Below are 18805 nucleotides of genomic sequence, written 5' to 3' on the forward strand. Positions count from 1 at the left end.
GAAAATCCCCTCCAAGAAGGAGAACTTTCCCACCAAATACAACATTCAAATTCATAATTTCTCTTAGTAATCTGTCTATGGCGTTTGTAGCATGACTGGATGCCATGGTGCATTCATCAGTAATGAGAAGTTGGGCCTTTTTAATAGTTTTAGCAACTTCACTGTTTATATCGAGTCTAGAAATTAAACTTTCCTTTAGTGGAATTGGTAATTTATATTGGGAATGAAAGGTCCTTCCACCGAGAAGTAAATTTGCAGTAATTTCTGTAGACGCTGTGGGTAAAACAGTACCACCATGATCTCTAATATAATGTATTAAAACTTTATACAGATATGCAGGTGAATAGGATTCTTAGCTGGAAGACCCCTGACAGCAAGCTATCCAACAGTGTATTCTGTGAGGAATGGGGCTCCCTCCTCCCTACTGTCAGAGTCTGGTTTGAAGGCCGGCCACGCCCCCTGTTGGGCCAGACCCAGAGTTCTACCACGCCATGGCCTCTGCCTCAGCAACCCCGGACTGCATGCCGCTGGGCGCTCCTGGCGCTCCGAGGGTAGTTTCTTCTCTCAGGCCTCAGCCTTGTGGGAAACAGCTCCGGGAGGGTGCAGCCGTTGCCAAGACGACCCAGGACTTATTGCCTCCAGGCTCCGAGGGCTGGTTCCTGTCTCAAACCTTGCCCTCGCAGGAAACAGCTCAGGGAGGGCACAGTTGCTGCCAAGACAACCCCTGCAGGACTGACTTCCTTCCCGTTGGTTGAGCCTTGGATGTAATGGGCGTTACACCCAGTATTTTTATATAAATAGATTTTTTTTATTTGTTCTTTATGTCATTTGTTTCCACTCTAATTTTTATTATTTCCTTCCTTCTGCTTACTCTGGGCTTTTTTTTTGTTGCTCTCTTTCTAATTCTTTAAGTTGTAGGGTTAGATAATTTATTACTAGTTGCTATTGTTTTTTGAGGTAGGCCTGTAGAGCTATGAACTTCCCTCTTAGGACTGCTTTTACTGTGTCCCATAGATTTTGTATTGTTTTGTTTTCATTGTCATTTGTTTCCAGGATGTTCTTTTTATTTCTTCTTTGATCTCTTTCATAACCCAGTCATTGTTTAATACCATGCTATTTAGTCTTCAGGTGCTTGATTTTTTTGGATGTTTATTATTGTTGTTGATTTCTAGATTTCTAGTGTTGTTGTGATCTGAGAAGATGCTTGATATGATTTCAATCTTCTTGAAGTTGAAGAGACCTTTACTGTGTCCCAATATTTGGTCTATCTTTAAAAATGTCTTGTGTGCACTTGAGAAGAATGTATATTCTGTATCTTGGGGGTGAAATATTCTGAAGATGTAAATTAGTTCCATCTGATCTAGTGATTCATTTAGAAATGCTGTTTCTTTGCTGGTTATTTTTTTTGTTTGTTTAGAGGATTTATCCAGTGGTATCAATGGGGTATTATAGTCCCCTACTATGATTATATTGCTATCAGTCTCTCCCATCATATCTCCCAGAAGTTTTTTGGTTGTTTTGTTTTGTTTTTGTGTTTGTTTTTTATGTATTTGGGTGCTCCTGTATGGGGTGCATATATGTTTAGCAGAATTATATCCTCTTGTTGAATTTCTCTGTTTAGTATTATGAAGTGGTCCTCCTGATCTCTTGTTATGGCCTTCATTTTGAGGTCTATTTAGTTTAGTCAGATATAAGTATTGCTACCCCAGCTTTTTTTTTCATTTCCATTTGCCTGAAACTTTTTCCCCCAATCCTTTCGTTACCAGTCTGTGTGAGTCCTTTGTTCTGAGGTGGGTCTCTTGTAGGCAGCAAATATATGGGTCATGTTTTCTTATCCATTCAGCTACCTATGTCTTTCAATTGGAGCATTTAATGCCTTTATGTTTAACATTATTATTGATAGGTACTTGTTTGTAGCCATTTTTCTTCTTTATACCTGTGTTCCTTCTTCCCTTCTTATTTCTTCTTTTTACAGCAGTCCCTCTAGCATTTCTTGCATTGCTGTCTTGGTGGTAATAAACTCCCTTAGCCTTTTATTGGTCTATGAAGCTTCTTATTTCACCCTCAATTTTGAATGATAGCCTTGCTGGGTATAGTGTTCTTGGATTCAGTCCCTTGCTTTGCATCGCTTTGTATATTTCATTCCATTGTCTTCTGGCCTGATGTGTTTCTGTTGAGAAATCAGTTGATAGTCTAATGGGATATCCCTTGTAGATAACTTTCTGTCTCTCTGGCAGCCTTTAACATTCTTACTTTGTTGTTGATGTTTGCCAATTTAATTACGATGTGTCTTGGTGTCGGTCTTTTGGGGTTCATCTTGTTTGGGACTGTGTGTGGCTCCCCAGGTGATATGAGTTTGGATATAAGGAATACAATCAGCAGTGACTCTAAGAAAGGGAATAATTTTTTCTCTCATAATAAGAATCTGGTGATAGGTAATCCTGGTTGTGGTACAGATGTTCAATTATGTCCACAAACCAGGATCTTTCTTTCTCCTCCATCATTCTTTGAATCTTTCATCCACATGCTCATTGCCTCAAGATGCAAAATGGCTGCTACATCTCCAGGCCTCACATAAACATTCAAGGCACCAAAAAGTGGAAAGGCAGATAACAGCCAAGTTCACCCATTTTATTTCCATTTACCATAAAATAACAACTTTCCAAGAAGCTACTACCACAGCAGATTTCTTCTTTGATCAAAATGAGGCCGCATAGTCAACCCTAGCTTCAAGGAAGGGTGAGAACTGTGTATCTACTGTGTATCTGGCAAGGGACAATAGGATTGACAAGATTACTCACTGTTTATCACCTAGAGCTAATTGTCACCCAAACAAAATTAAGATCCAATTACCAAGGAATAAGGAAAGAATGGAGGTTGAGTAGCTAATTAATAGTGTAAGCCACAAATATGTTCTCAGAATAGGCCTTGACAAATAAAAAAGCCATTTACTGTCTAACTAATTATACATAACTACTGATCTCTTGATAATTTCTGTACTCTCTGGCACAGTGTCATGTGCCCAGCAAGCATTTTCAAAATGTCTATTGAACCGTGGTTTAAGAATATTGCAATGATATATTCATTCAACACTGGCTTAGAGAAGGGTCTGATGTGAAATGGTCAATTATGCTTTCAGTCTTAATAAAGTATTCATTAAAGTTGGGGGCATCAGGAGCTCAAAAACTCCAGATATTCAAGTAACTAATACCAGGAGGCTAAAAATTTTTTTCTATTTTTTTTAAGCTTTCTACGAGGAAGGAAGTACATGAGAGAAAATGTATATTAATAAAATATAATGACTAGAAAAGAGGACAAGTTAAATATGCACTATAATCTCATTGCAAAGAACTTTTTGTTTAGCCTGGAAGAAATGAAACCACTGCAACATACCATCACACCCACATCCCAGAATTAGAGCCCAAATAAGTATATGTAGATTTGTAATAGTTGACATAAAGTGTTGAATCACAAAGTAACAAAATACTATTGCTGAAAGCACATTAAAGACCACCTCATCTTAACTCTTTTTTTGTTTGTTTTTGTTAATCCTCATCTGAGGATTTTTTTTCCCATTGTTTTTGTTATAGAGTAGAAGGGAGGGAGGGAGTGCAAGAAGGAGAGAGAGAGAGAGAGAGAGAGAGAGAGACAGAGAGAGAGAGAGAGAGAGAGAGAGAGAGGTGAATGTGAGAGATATGTGCCCTTGAGTGGGAATCGAACTCATGACTGTTCAGTGTGCAGGCTGATGCTCTAACCACTGAGAACCACCGGCCAGGGTTTAACTCCTTTTTTTTTTTTTCCAGATGAGGAAACCGGTCCACAGAGGTTATGTGATTGGGCTCAGGTTACATAGTTAATGACAAAGACTTGTCTAGAAACCAAGAAAACTTGAAAAGTATTTTGAAAGAGGAAAAAAAATGTTTGCGCAACAGAGGACATGAAAAGCTCAAAGTGTAAATACACATATATGAAGGGCCATGCATTACTAGTTTATGAATTACAAGTTACAACAACTTAGGAATGCAAGCTGACACAAGCTGATCCTTGGTTGGAGGTGGGGGACAGGAGGTGAGCAACAACAGGATTATATTGTGTGAGATTTCTTGAGCACAGACCTCCAAGGCATATGGTGCTGAACGGTGTTGAGTTGAGTCACTATTGAACTTCAATATCAGTTTTAACTATAGCTCATGTGCATTGCATGTGTGCTTTATGCCAGGAATTGTGCTAAGTGTCTTATATGGAATCCTTATAGCAATCCAGTGAGTTAGGTAAGTTTTATTATTGCTGTTTTTTATTAATGAGTAAACCAAGGTTAGAAAGTATTAAGGAACTTGACTAAATCCACACTGCCAGAAAGTGGTGAAGCCAAATTTGGGAACCCCTGTTTTGTGTGTGTGTGTGTGTGTGTTTTTGTTTGTTTGTTGTTGTTGTTTTTACCACCATGCTACATTCTTTCTTCAGTTTAAGAGCCAGACTCTTCCAATGCTTAGAAAACTTTAGAGGTCACCTAGTACAGTGATATTCCCAGCCCAACACCATACACATCACCTTAGAGCTCAGGCCCCATTCCACAGCTATTAAATCAGAATCTCTGAGGGTGAGGCCTCAGAAACTGTGTTTTAGCTAGCTCACTAGGTGATTTGTAGGCACACTAAAATGTAAGAAGCACTAACTTAGTAGGCAGAGTTTAGTCTAGTCCTTTCATATTACAGATGAGGAAACAGAGCTCTGATGACTTAACCATGGGTACTGTGGCAAAATTGGATCTCAAGCCCAGATCTCCTAAATCCTAGTCTAGTGCACTGTCTGCTGTGTTCTGTGGTTTCTCCATTACTCTGCCACAAAATGTGCATTGGTTCCTGTGTTGGAAACACTGGTTGAGGTTCAGTGGACCTCTGGCCTAACGCAGCATGTCCATTCATGTGCACAAGGGGTTTCTTTGTTTCAATCTCCTGTGACTCAGACCAAAGTTGTTTCTCTATACCTGGGACTATCTTTTGCTTGTCTTTCCTATAGCTCTCTTCATCACCATAGTCATCATCATCATTCTATTTTTACTACTTTGCTTTTAAAAACCATTTTTGCATTCATTCAACATTTCATGGCAATGATACTGAAACTTGACCACACTTTGCAATCTCCTGGAGAGCTTTTAAAAATACTGATGCCTAGTTCCACACCCAGAGGGTCTGATATAATAGATTTGTAGTGTGGTCAGGGCATCAGAATTTTTAAAAGATCCCTAGATGATTTCAGTGTGCTGCCAAATGTTGGGAGCTGCTTTTTCTAAGAGTCTCACCATCATCCTTGGAGGTCTGTGGAGCAAGTCATTGTGATCCTTTTTTTTGTAGATAAAGAAGCTCAGGCCTGCTCTGAGATATTTAGTGTTTTACAGGAAACAGAATGAATCATCTACTGACACTTGGTGCACACTGGGTTACCAGGTACTTGTAATAAATCTTTAAAGCCAACAGTCAGCGTGCAAAAATGGGGTAAAACCTGTTTTACTTTTCTGGTTTCCAGTGTTTACTTGGTTTGTGTTTCTTGATGTGAGAAGGAAAAAAAAAAGACTTTGATATGTATCTTGACCAAATGTTTATAACTAAAATTACCTGCTGAATCCCTTTAATGACTGGAATATACTGGTAATAATTAGTTATTGTACAGCAACCCACCTCTCATTCTTCATCACCCAGAGTAATCATGGTCGGGGAGCATCAGGAAAACTGATGGAAGGGACTTGTACAGTCTGCACTAGCACAAGGGCCCCATTTGGAGACTAATTAAAAAAATAACAAACCTAGCTACATTGGCTAAGAGAGCTCCCTACTAGGGGTTACAAATTTGTGCATGTTTTTCCTAAGCATAGTAAATTGCAAGAGAATTTCCCATTGTTGCTGCCTCTCTTTTCTGGGTAATCTAATCATTTAAATGATGGTGTGTGATGTTCTTGCCTGGTACTCCCTTTTGATTCCTTGAATGTCTTTAGGAACTTCCTATAATTCTTTCAGTCTAATTTCTCACCCTTTCCAAGATAAATTCTCTGCTGCAACCAGCCTCTCTGTTCCCATAATCCCTTGTTACTTCAAGTGGACCAGCAGCAGCAGCATCACCTGGAGGCCTGTTAGAAATGTAGAATCCTGGCCCCACTCAAGACCTACTGAATCAGAATATGTTACTTGTCTGCACATTGTGGATTTAGAAACATTTCCCTAATACACAGGGTGTGCTCCATTTTCCCACAACTTAAAATGCCCCCCCCCTACTTTCATTTATCTACTTCCCACTTGTCCTTGAAAGCATAGCTCATATCCTTCTCCCTCGGGTGAAGTCCCCAATATTTACTCTCTCCACCTTACACCTGTATGTCATGACTTTTAGAATTTAAACAAATGCTGAATGATTCATTATTTATATGGTTACATTTTCCCTTAAAGTGCCTAGCACAGGCTTTGCACATAATATGAATTGTTCAACTCATTGAAATCTATTCACTGCTTGAAAGCTTTCCCTTAGCTCTACCTTGTCTCTTTAAGTTTCTTCTTACTCACAGCAGCTCTCCTGAGTTTTCATCTTCTTAACACTTGAAGTAACTCTAAGCCCAATTTCCTGAAGCCTCACCCTTCCCTGTAACCCAATGGGTTCTAACCCATGCAGAAGCCCAAAGAGGCTTCAAAAGTAAAAATCTAACCAATTGTGAAAATTGACTTTGTACAAAAGAGTCTTTAATTTGAAATTATTAGAACTTGGAATTTCTAAAACTAATTTACTGGGGTATGGGATTTTTTTTTTTCCTGGTTCACCAGGGTATCCACAGGAAACTCAGGATCTCTGGCTTTCTTGTGGGCCATGCCATGTAGTGATAACTCTTTTACTGGACCCAGACCCTGAGGCAGTAGACACATATCCTCAGGCAGGAGAGGGACACACATCCTAACTACCAGATCCTTAAACATATGGGGAATTACAAGATCTCTTAGGGGGTATAGCCGGAAGGAACTCCACACTGACTTTCAGCTTCCTGGTTCATTTTCCATGTCAACTCTTCCCACCATGAACAGCATTTAGATCCACCCTGACTCTATATATCTTTCAAGTCTATTGGTTTTTAAATTAAATTTATTGGGGTTACATAGGTTAATAAAATTATATAGGTTTCAAGTGTACAGTTTTATGATACATCATCTGTATATTGCATTGTGTGTTTACCTCCCAAAGTCAAATTTCCTTCTGTCGTCATATATTTGATCCCCTTTACCCTATACTACTTTCCTCCCACCCCGCTTCTCTCCAGTGACCACCATACTGTTGCCTGTGTCTATGAGTTTTTGTCTGTCTTGTTTATTCATTTGTTACTTTCAGTTTTATATCCCACATATGAGTGAGATCATGTGGTTCTTGACTTTTTCTGTCTGATTTATTTCGCTTAGCACAATATTCTCAAGTTCCATCCATGTTGTTGCAGATGCCAGTATTTCATCTTTTCTTATGACTGAGTAGTATTCCATTGTATATTTGTACCACATCTCCTTTATCCAGTCGTCTATCGAAGGACACTTTGGTTGTTTCGATGTTTTGGCCAATTTTAATGATGCTGCAATGAACATAGGAGAGCATATATATTTGCAAATAAATGTTTTCAAAATTTTTGTGTAGATACCCAGAAGAGGGGCTGCTGGGTCATATGGTAACTCTATTCTTAATTTTTTGAGGAGCCTCCATACTGTTTTCCATAGTGGCTGTACCGATTTACATTCCCACCAGCAGTGAATGAGAGAGCTCCTTTTTCACACACCTTCTCCAATCCTTACTATTACTTGTCTTGTTGATATGGTATAAACATTAAGTACTAAAATACTGAGGTTCTAACAACTCAAAAGCCTTTCTCCTCAAAGCTATTGTCCTTGAGTATCAAAAGTCATTTTGATGTTTAGTGGTAGTCAAATGGCATGGAGGTGGTTCAGTTATAGCATGACCCTTCAGGTAGGGCCAAGAAACTGAGCATGGGCTTCATTGCTCTCTAGTCTGTTCATACCCAGAGCCCAGCCCAACATGAATATTTCACAGCAAACATCTCTGAGGATCAGTGAAAGGAATTGGTTAAACTAATGAAATTGTTTAAACCAAACTACTACAGACGTACTTTGCAGTTTTGAGATAGCTTAATTTATTTTAATTCAGTGCAAAAATTTATTTAGTTTCAGAACATGGTGGTCAGCAGGACTGGAGTGAGGGAAAAACTGTGAGGGAGTGAGAGGCTGAGTGTGTGTGTGTGTGTGTGTGTGTGTGTGTGTGTGTGTGTGTGTGTGAAGGACAGTACTATCACAGGGAACCTGGGGGGAAGGTGGGGTTCGAGGCTCTCCTGGCCAAAAAGCCCCTGCTTCCACCACTGGCACTCCCCGGGATCTGCTCTGGCTTGGAGACCATGCCAATCTTAAGGGTTTACAAGGTCCTCCTTGAGAGGAGGCAGCAGTAGCTAAGCACCCAACCTTGCCACCAACCAGACTAGCTGAGGCCAGGGCTTAAACCCATAGCCACCCCTATCCTGGATCTGGCACACACATGTGCACCCAAAAGACACAACCCCAAGTCCAAGCACCTAAATAAACAGCAGCAGCAGCAGCAGCAGCAGCAGAGAAAGCCCGAGTGTGCCTGCCACAGACGACTCCAGGCTGTGCATCTAAGGGAACAGCAGCAGGACCCCCATGCATCTGCAGCTGACAGCTGTGGCATGTGGAGCCTCTGCTACCATCACAGCTACTTCCTAGGCACAGCTCCAGCTTGAAGAGTGCACCACCTTGAAAGGTTTACAAGGTTCTTGTTGGGAAGAGGCTGCAGGGAGCAGCAGGGGCTAGGTTCCAAGCTTCACCACCATCCAGACTCACCCCACCCTGGTCCCCATGTGCCCACAGAGGTCACATCCCAGACCAAGACACCAGCAGGGCCTCTGTGTACCTGGCACACACCCAACCTGAACTTGTGTGCCCCTGGGGACCCAGTCTGGACATTGTGTCACTGCCCTGCAACCACCACTAACTGACCCAGCAGGGCTGTTGCTCCTGCCATGTACTCAACTACTGCCACCACTACTGTGTTGCCACCGCCACCATAGAGCTCAGCTGCTCCATTCTACTACCAAGGCTCAGGGGCAGGAACTGAGCTGAAGGCTGGGAGAGGTGGATACAGTCTACCCTGCCCTGGACCTATTGAACTGAGGACCTGAGGAGACAGAAAAGGCTGCAGATCTGTAGGCAAGAGGGGAGGGCCTGGGACTGAGAGAGGAGGCCTCGAAGGCACTGGCTGTGGAGACTGTGGAGTAGGTGCAACAGTAGAAGCCTGGGGCTGAAGGCCCTGGATAGATTAGCGCTAGCACCCCACCAACGTGCAGCCTGGCAAATTTCTCTGACTAGGGGAAAAGGCCATGCAGTTCAGGGCCAGCCTACACTGGAAGAGGGTCTGAAGGACACACTTAACATTGAATCTGTGGGGCCTTCTATTTCTTGGAGGAACTCGTGCAGGTGAGCTGGAAGGGGGTTGGATAGTAGGTCCAGGAAGGAGATCAGCACTGCCCACGTGGAATGCAGGGTAGGTTCCCTCTTTCTGACAACAAAACAGCTGCTTCTGACCTGACCTGCAGTGACCTGAGGAAAGAGGGAACACTCTGGGTCCAGAAATATGTGCCCCTGCAGGTGACAGAGAAGAGGTTCCAGCAAACCAGACAGACCTGGGGCATTAGAAGGAGAGGAAGGACCTGCCCCACCCTCCTATAAGCTACTGGAACCACCCCTCAACATGAGTTTCATCAAATCATCTTGACCAAGACCAGGATACCCCCAAAGAGCCCATTTCTGCGGGGAAGGGAGTACAGTTAGAACAGGGATAATCAAAGCATAAGACTCAAGGTAGACCCAGCCTCTGGGCTAAGGAGTCCCTGTTCACTGGACTACCAGGGGCTTCAACCCCTCAGACCTCAATCAGGTTGCCCAGGGCCAGAAAGGGACAGTAATTCACATTGACCTGCACCAGAGAAGCTTCAAGGGGGCCCAGGATAGACACACCAAGAGACCAGAGTCAACAACATTAGAGCAAAATCCAGCGAGCTACACAAAGAGCAGACCCAAAGGTTTTTTAGTGAGTTAGTGTGTGCAGTTTTGTGGGGGTTTTTTGTCAGTGTATGTGTGAGTGGAATTTTTGATTTTTATTTTTTGGTGTTTGTTTTCCCCCCCTTTTTTTCTTTCTTCTCTTTTTTCTTGCATATCTCTAATTTTTCTCTTCCTTTTGATTCTATTTTATTTTTGCCTATTCTTATTGTTGTTATTAATTTACCTCATTTTATTTTGTTTTTCTCTTTTTTTCTAATATTTTTCATTTTACTTTTTCTGTTTATATCTTATATCCATTATCAAGACATATTAAATTCATTATTATTACTTCACTTATTTTCTGTTTTCTTTTCTTCTTTCTTCCTTGCTCCCAGATAGCCTTTTTTGTCTTCTCTTTTCTCCCCCGCTTCTTAAATCCCCTCTAAATTGTTGGTCATGTGTGTTTTAGTATTCTTTTCATTTATTTCTTTGCTTTGATTTCTCTTCTTTTTCCTCCTTAGACTTTCTTATTGTTGTTGCATTGAGTAGCTTGATTTTGGGGTATTTTTGTTTGGTCCTGCTGTGTCTTGTTCTGATATGTCAGCACCTATGTAACAGCTGACATGAGGACATTGGGGTTAAACCTCACTTGTAGCAAGTTGGAGGGGAGATCCCTCCCACAAATGGTACATCAACAATCAAGTCCCAATTACAACATGAAACACCAAATAAGGCACACAAGGGGCATTCCTAGAGCATTCAGCTCAGGTGAACACAGATTGCACCACTGGACCCCTCAAGACACTTTCTTCATTAGACCAGCCCACTAATACTGGGAGGCATAACAGTTCTACCTAATACATAGAAGAAAATACAGAGACAGCTAAAATAGGGAGACAAAGAAACAACCCCCAAATGAGAGAAAAGAAGGAATCTCCAAAAAAAATCACTAAATGAGATGTAGACAAGCAAACCATCAGACACAGAGTTCAAGGCAATGGTTATAAAGATGCTTAAGGAACTTAGTGGAAATTACAACAGTATGAAAAGGGTAATAGAGGCCATGAACATGAACCAGAAAAAAAATGAAGAATGATATATCTGACATCAAGAACACACTGGAAGGCATTAAAAGTAGATTGGATAAAGCAGAGAATCAAACCACTGATTTTGAAGATAAGGTAGAAATAAATACTTAATTAAAGCATAAAATAGAGAAAAGAATGAAAAAAACAGGAAGATAGCTTAAGGGAGCACTGGGACAAGATGAAATGTAACAGAATGACATCTGTATTATAGAAATACCAGAAGGGGAAGAGGGTGAGCAAGGAACAGAGACATGTTTAAAGAAATAATGACAGAAAACTTCCCCAACCTGGTGAAGAAATATGTCACACATGTTCAGGAGGCACAGAACCCCATTCAAGATGAATGCAAAGAAACCCACAACTAGACACATCATAATCAAAATGGTAAATGTTAAAGACAAAGAAAGAATCTTAAACGAAGCAAGGGAGAGACAGAAAATTACCTACAAAGGAGTTCCCATTAGAATGTCTGCTGATTTCTCAATAGAAACACTTCAGGCCAGAAGGGAATGGCAGGAAGTATTCAAAGTAATGAAAAACAAGGGCCTAAACCCAGAACTACTGAATCCAGCAAGGCTATCACTTAAAATTTAAGGTGAAATAAAAAGTTTTCCAGACAAAAACAAGTTAAAAGAGAACATTACCACGAAGCTAGCAATGCAAGAAATGTTAAAGGGACTGTTTTAAGAAGAAGAAAAGGAGAAAGAATCATAGGCATAAAGAAAATAGCAATGGAAACAAATAAATAACTACCAATAATAACCTTAAAAGTAAATGCATTAAATGCTCCACATAGGGTGATTGAATGGATAATAAAACATGACCCATACATATGCTGTCTACAAGAGACCTACCTCAGAACAAAAGATACACACAAACTGAGAGTGAAGGAATGGAAAAATATAATACATGCAAATGGAAAGGGAAAAAAAAGATGGGGTAGCAATACTTTTATCAAACAAAATAGACTTCAAAACAAAGGCCATAACAAGAGAAAAAGAAGGCCACTTCATAATACTAAAGGGAATGATTCAACAAGAAAATATAACTATTGTAAAGATGTATGCACCAGTATAGGAGCACCCAAGTTCATAAAAAAAACTCTTGATGGACTTTAAGGGAGAGATTGAGAGCAATACAGTCATAGTAGGGGACTTCAAAACTACACTGACACCACTGGATAGATATTCCAGACAAAAAAATCAACAAGGAAACAGAGGCTTTAAATGACACATTAGATTATATGTATCTAACCAATATTTAAAGAACATTTCACTCCAAAGCAACAAAATATATATTCTTCTCAAGTGCATATGGAATATTCTAAAAGATAAACCAAATGTTAGGACACAAAATGAATACATGAATTGAAAAAAAATGGATATAATACCAAACACCTTCTCAGATAACAATGGCATGAAGTCAGAAATCAACTACAATGAAAAAACTCAAAAACACTCAAATACATGGCAGCTAAATAGTATGTTATTAAACAATAAATGGGTTACTAATGAGATCAAGCAAAGAATTAAAAACTTCCTGGAAACAAATGAAAATTAGCACAAAACCACCCAAAACCTATGGGACATGGTGAAAGCAGTCTTGAGAGGGAAGTTCATAGCACTACAGGCCTACCTCAAGAAACAAGGAAAAGTACTAATAAAATTATTTAATCCTACAACTAAATGAATTAGAAAGAGAACTGCAAAAAAAGCCCAGAGGAGGTAGAAGGAAGGAAATAATAAAGATCAGAGCAGAAATAAATGACATAGAGAATTAAGAACAGTATAAAAGATCAATTAATCCAAGAGCTGGTTCTTTGAAAACATAAACAAGATTGGTGAACCCTAGCCAGACTCATCAAGAAACAAAGAGAGAGGACCCAAATAAATAAAATGAGAAATGAAAGAGGAAATATAAAATGGGATCCACAGAAATACAAAGGATTGTAAGCAAATACTGCAAACAATATGCTAGCAAACTGGACAACCTGGCCAAAATGGACAAATTTCTAGAAACATACAATCTTCCAAACTCAATAAGAAAGAATGAGAAAACCTGAGTAGGCCAATAACAACTGATGAAATTGAAGCAGTAATTTAAAAACTCCCAGCAAACCAAAGTCCTAGACTGTATGGATTTACTAGAAAATTTTGCCAAACATTCAAAGAAGAACTAACACCTATCCTCAAAGATGAAGGAACCCTTCCAAGCTCTTTTTATGAGGTCAGCATTACCCTAATTCCAAAACCATATAAAGACACTACAAAGAAACTAAATTACAGGCCAATATTTGTGATGAACACAGATGCTAAAATTCTCAAAAAAATATTAGTGAATTGGATACAGCAATATATTAAAAAGATCATACACCCTGATCAAGTGGGATTTATTCCAGGGATGCAAGGCTGGTACAATATTTGCAAATCAATAAATGTGATTCATCACGTAAACAAATTTATTTATCTAAAAGCCTAATATGCAAATTGTCCCCTCTTGAGTTCGATGGGAAGACTGGGGTTTTGATCGCTTGCTATGACATGCGCTGACCACGAGGGGCGGCACGGAACATGTGGGTGTTTGGTGATGCGGCACTGGCAGTGGGCAACAGTGGAGGCACAGCTGGCTCCGATGGGCCCCGAAGAGAGCTGGACTGTGGCGGGATAGTAGAGCAGGTGAGCAGGTGGCGCCAGGCCAAGGCAGGGTGCCAGGTGGGGCTGCGCGTCTGCAAGGCTGGGGGTGCGGACTGGGGCTGCGCGAGCTTGGGCTGTGAGGCTGGAGACACAAGCTGGGGCTGCCGGGGCGAGATGGGGGGTGGTGGCTTGACACACCCTGAGGCCCTCCTGCGGTCCCTTCCAGGCAGGCCAATCTCCCAAGGTCCCTCCCGAGCTGGCTGGCCCCAATTGTACCTCTGCAGCCGAAAGAAGCCAGTGTTGTCGACAGAATATGTCTAAAGACCAACTATTGGCACAATATACCTCTGTGGCCGAAAGAAAGTTGTCGACAGAATATGTCTGAAAAACTGTCATCGACAAGTACTACCAATACTGGTAGGAACTGCCTTCACAGCAAAAATGAAGTAAATGAGGATGCAATTGTTGTGGAGCGTGAGTGACAGAATGACCAGAATTCCAGACTGATTAAAATTTAGAGAGCCTTTATTGACTGGCCAGTGTCTGCTCCTCCACTCGGGAAGCCCAAGAGAGAAGCGGCCACGACCATCTGCAGAGTCCAATATTTAAAGGGGACAACTACATCCGTGTTCAGGTTCCCATAGCAAGCAAAGCCAAGTTACAAAAGCTAATTGCGTAGTTTTAGCCAAGCTATTCATCATCCTCCTGTTATTCATTTCTGGGTAACTTAAAGGTCAGGACTATTCTTAATTTTGATATGTCTGTGCTTTGTAAGCCGTTGCTCAGGTGTGTTGATCTGTTTGTTCTTTGTAGGCCGTTGCTCAGGTGTGTGAGCTCAGTTCCTAGAAACTTAGCACAGGCTGTCAAGCTGCTGAGGTGGCTAGGTAATTAAGCAGGCCTAAAAGATTTTTCTACTCTATCACAATTATCGAACACGGTTGTGGTGGAATGACTGTTACATGTCAATTTTGCCTATCACTAAATTTCTCTGATGAAAAACCATCTGATGGAAAATTTACCCAATGTTGCAGCAAAGGTAAAGTTTGTAAAATGATATAAATTTTCCAGAATACCTGGCATATTTTAAAAAATTAATGATAAATGAAGATTCTGACAGTAAAAATTTTATGGAAAATATTCGTTCTACAAATAGTTCTTTTGCTTTTGCTTCAATGGGTACAAATATCACATTACCATCAGGAGATGGGCCATACTGTTTTAGAATACATGGTCAAGTTTATCACTGTACTAGAACTTTACATCCTTCAGATGGTGTTTCTCGGAAGTTTGCTCAACTCTACATTTTAGACACGGCCGAAGTGACGAGTAAAAGATTAGCAATGTCAGAAAACCAAGGTTGCTCATAAAGACTCATAATCAACATCAACAACCTCATGCATGAAAGAAATGAATTAACAAAATCATAAGATGCTACATGAGGTAGAAAAGGAAGCCCAATCTGAAGCAGCAGCGAAAGGTATTGCTCCCACGGAAGTAAGAATGGCAATTAAATATAATCGTAATAGTGATCTGGGTAGACATAATTATCCCCGTGTAACCGAAGTTGCCGTCATATTTAGAAACAAAGATGGAGAACCGCCTTTTGAAAGGGACCTGCTTATTCATTGTAAACCAGATTCCAATAATCCGAATGCCACTAAAATGAAACAAATCAGTATCCTGTTTCCTACATTAGATGCGCTGATGTATCCTATTCTTTTTCCACATGGTGAAAAAGGCTGGGGAACGGATATTGCATTAAGACTCAGAGACAACAGTGTAATCAACAATAATACCAGACAAAATGTAAGGACACGCGTCACACAAATGCAGTATTATGGATTTCATCTCTCTGTCTGGGACACATTCAATCCTATTTTAAATGCAGGAAAATTAACTCAACAGTATATTGTCAATTCATATTCAAAAATGGAAGCCAATCAGATAAATTTCATTAAAGCAAACCAATCTAAGTTGAGAGTTGAAAAATATAGTGGTTTGATGGATTATCTCACATCTAGCTCTGAAAATGACAATGTGCCGATTGGTAAAATGATAATACTTCCATCGTCTTTTGAGGGTAGTCCCAGAAATATGCAGCAGCGATATCAGGATGCTATGGCAATTGTAATGAAGTATGGCAAGCCTGATTTATTCATAACCATGATGTGCAACCCAAAATTGGCAGATATTACAAATAATTTACGGCACTGGCAAAAAGTTGAAAACAGACCTGACTTGGTAGCCAGGGTTTTTAATATTAAGCTGAATGCTCTTTTAAATGATATATGTAAATTCAATTTCTTTAGCAAAGTTACAGCTAAAATTCATGTCATTGAATTTCAGACACAGACTGCCTCACGCTCACATATTATTGATATTAGATAGTGAATCCAAATTATGAACGGAACATGACATTGACCATATAGTTAAGGCAGAAATTTCTAATGAAGACCAGTGTCCTCGACTTTTTCAAATTGTAAAATCAAATATGGTACATGGAGCATGTGGAATACAAAAACAATATTAAATATTAAAATATTTCTTCTAATTATTTTCCTTTCAATGTGCATGAATCTGTGCACTGAGCCACTGGTTGAAAGATAAAGACCACATGATCATATTAATAGATGCAGAAAAAACATTCAACAAAATCCAGCACTCTTTTCTGATAAAAACTTTCTGTAAGATGTAAATAGAGGGATCATAGCTCAACATAATAAAAGTCATATATGAAAACCTATGCCCAGTATCATACTCACTGGGCAAAAACTAAAAGTGTTATGCTTAAGAACAGGAACAAGACATGGATGTCTGCTTTTAGCACTCTTATTCAACATTGTACTGGAAGTCTTTGCCACAGTGATTAGACAAGAAAAAGAAATAAAAGGCATCCAAATTGGAAAGGAGGAAGTAAAATTCTCATTATTTGAAGATGACATGATATTGTACATAGAAAATCCTAAAGATTTCACCAGGAAACTACTGAACTTAATAAATTAATTTGGCAAGGTAGCAGGATACAAAATCAACACCCCAAAATTGATGGCTTTTTTATGCACTAATAATGAACTCTCTGAAAGAGAAACTAAAAAAGCAATCCCATTTACCACTGCAACAGTAAAACAATAAGATGCCTAGGAATAAACTTAACCAAGGAGGTAAAAGACCTGTACTTGAAAAACTATAGAACATTGAAAAAAGAAATAGAGGAAGATACAAAAAAATGGAAACGTATGCCATGTTCATGGATTGGGAAAATTAACATAATTAAAATGTATATACTACCCAAAGTAATCTATAGATTTAACACAATCCCCATTAAAATATTAAAACATACTTCACAGAACTAGAACAAATAAACCAAAAATTTATATTGGAACCATAAAATACCCTGAGTAGTTGCAGCAATCTTGAGAAAGAAGTATGAAGTTGGAGGGATCACAATACCAGATATCAAACTATACTACAAATCCATTATAATCCAAACAGCCTAGTACTGGCACAAGAATAGACATATAGACCAATGGATCAAAACAGAAACCTCAGAAAGTGACCCACATCATTATGGTCAATTAATGTTTGACAAAGTAAGGAAGAACATATTATGGTGTAAATACAGCTTCTTCAATAAATGGTGTTGGGAAAACTGGGAAGACACATGCAAAAAGATGAAAATAGACCACCAACTTATACCATACACAATAATAAACTCAAAATTATAAAAGACTTAAATGTAAGGCATGAAACCATGAAAATCTTAGAAGAAAACATAGGCAGTAAAATCTCAGAAATCTAACATAGCAGAATTTTTACCGATACATCTCCTAGGGGCAAAGGAAATAAAGAAAACAATAAATAAATGGGACTACATCAAAATAAAAAGCTTTTGCACAGCAAAAGAAACCACCATCACAATGGGAGAACATAAATGTGATTCATCCAAATGTTCAACTGAGAAATAAATAAGCCAGTTTTCAATTATTGTCACAGGAGTCAAATAGGGAGAATGATAAGGGGTTAATATCCAAAATATATAAAAACTCATACAACTCAACAAAAGGAAGACAAACAATCCAATTACAAAATGATCAGAATACCTGAATAAACATTTCTCCAAGGAGGTCATACAAATGGCCAAGAGACATATGAAAAAAAATTTCAAGTCCCTAATCATCAGAAAAATGCAAATTAAAACCACAATGGGATATCACCTCATACCTGTCAGAATAGCTATCATGAAAAAAATCAACAAATGTGCTGGTGAGGATGGGGTCAGGGAGAACACTAGTTCATTGCTGATGGGAATGAAGATTGGTGCAGCCACTGTGAAAAACAATATGGAATTTCCTCAAAAAATTAAAAATGACAGTTCCATTTGACCTGCTTCTGGGAATATATCCTAAAAAAACCCCAAAACCAAAACACCAATCAGAAATAATATATGCACCCCATCTTCATAGCAGTGTTGTTTACAATAGCTAAGATCTGGAAATAGCCCAAGTTCCCATTAGTAGATAAATGGATAAAAACGCTGTGTGACATTTACACAATGGAATACTATGCAGCTGTAAAAAGAGGGACCTCTTACCCCTTGGGACACCATGAATGGTCCTGGAAAATATTATGCTAAGTGAAATAAGCCAATCTGAGAAAGACAAATATCCCATGATTTCACTTATTTGTGGAATCTAATGATCAAAATGAATTGACCAATAAAATAAGACCCGAAGTATGGAGACATGGAACAGACTGACATATCTTGATGTGGGGTTGGGGAACAAGAAGAGATAAACCAAAGAACTTATATACTTACTAGAGGTCCAGTGCATGAAATTTGTGTATGGGGGGGGTGTCCCTCAGCCCGGCCTGCACCCTCTCCAATCTGGGACCCCTAGGGGGATGTCCAGCAGTTGGACATCCCTCTCAAAATCTGGGACTGCTGGCTCCTAACCACTCACCTGCCTGCCTGCCTGATTGCCCCTAACCGCCTCTGCCT

At 39.6% G+C, this 18805-nt stretch overlaps 1 protein-coding gene across 1 annotated transcript in view; it reads left to right on the forward strand.

Moving 5' to 3' along the window:
- The window catches only part of LANCL3 (LanC lantibiotic synthetase component C-like 3 (bacterial)), a 51335-nt gene that overhangs the window by 11938 nt on the left and 20592 nt on the right, over nucleotides 1-18805 (forward strand). The window lies entirely within an intron of this gene.

Source organism: Myotis brandtii, unplaced genomic scaffold, assembly GCF_000412655.1.
Source record: "Myotis brandtii unplaced genomic scaffold, ASM41265v1 scaffold404, whole genome shotgun sequence".
Classification (NCBI taxonomy): domain Eukaryota; kingdom Metazoa; phylum Chordata; class Mammalia; order Chiroptera; family Vespertilionidae; genus Myotis; species Myotis brandtii.